Source organism: Pseudophryne corroboree, unplaced genomic scaffold (genome assembly GCF_028390025.1).
Source record: "Pseudophryne corroboree isolate aPseCor3 unplaced genomic scaffold, aPseCor3.hap2 scaffold_99, whole genome shotgun sequence".
In the NCBI taxonomy this organism is placed as follows: domain Eukaryota; kingdom Metazoa; phylum Chordata; class Amphibia; order Anura; family Myobatrachidae; genus Pseudophryne; species Pseudophryne corroboree.
Window position 1 is genome coordinate 1806338 of NW_026970570.1, and position 1035 is coordinate 1807372.

The following is a 1035-nucleotide window of genomic DNA, read 5'->3' on the forward strand; positions in this document are numbered from 1 at the left end:
AAACTTTAAAAAGTCAATAATCTGGAGTGTTTTTGTAAGATGTTTCTGCCATCAACCAATGAAGAAACATATTGGTACTTTCCCATGATGAGTGAATGCTTCAGGATCTCTTGCACTTACATGTGCAGCAGAGTACTGCAATGGAAGCATGCTGGCCCCATAACCCAGAGGTAGACAGATTGAAACTATCCTCTGCTATATGCATTTTTTTTGTTAAAGTAATCCAAAACTGGGATTGATATTTTTGCTCTTTTATTTTTACTTAAAGAACAATAACTTTTACCATTTTAATTTGTTTTAATAGTATATTGACAGTATTGTTTTCTTTCAAAAATTCACTTAATTTTCTTTTCTTTGTGCTAATTAGATATCACCTTGTTTTCACATTAAATAGACTTCCACATGAGAAAGCAGCAAGGATGCAGTGGCGTTAATGTTTCCTGGTGGTAGTGGGGGACTGTGTTTGTGCTTTCCTCTGGTCAGCTCTGGTAAAAGTCAGATTTCTTTGTCTCAGATCTTCCTCTAGCCTTGTTCTTATTTCGAGAGTTCCCTTGTGCTGCCTCAGTTGGATCTCCTTCACTTGACAGGGGGGTACCCGAGCAGCGACCCTCCCCAGCACTAGCCCAACTCCTACTTACCTGCCAGGTGAGATACTATGATCATGAAGGTGCTTCTCCCAGGGCAAGGCTCACCCATTGCACTCTGGGTGTGCTGCTCCTGCGATTTCCCCAAATGTGGGAAACTTGACTGCATAATTTGTGTTTCCCCTGGTCGGCTCTCGTATAATTCAGATCTCTTTGTCTCAGGTCTCTCTCCAGCCTAGTTTGCTGTCTGTTTCCACTTCTCTTTTCTTAAACCGCTCCCTTCTATGCCCTTGAGCACCTTAATTAAATCTAACTCTGATTACGTCAGAGAAGGCCAGGTACCCTACACCATAAGAGGGGGTTTGAAATTTTGACTTGTCTGCTTAAAGATCACCAAAATATGATCACAAGGTCAATTACATCACTGGGTGGGAACCTTTTGGTTAATAGC

The 1035-nt window shown here is 41.4% G+C and overlaps 1 non-coding gene across 1 annotated transcript; it reads left to right on the plus strand.

Annotated features, from left to right (window-relative positions):
• The first annotated feature begins 630 nt into the window (after positions 1-630).
• LOC135049454 (U1 spliceosomal RNA) lies at positions 631-793 on the plus strand. The gene has a single exon (XR_010241207.1). It is a non-coding gene; the product is annotated as a U1 spliceosomal RNA (small nuclear RNA).
• The last annotated feature ends 242 nt before the right edge of the window (positions 794-1035 follow it).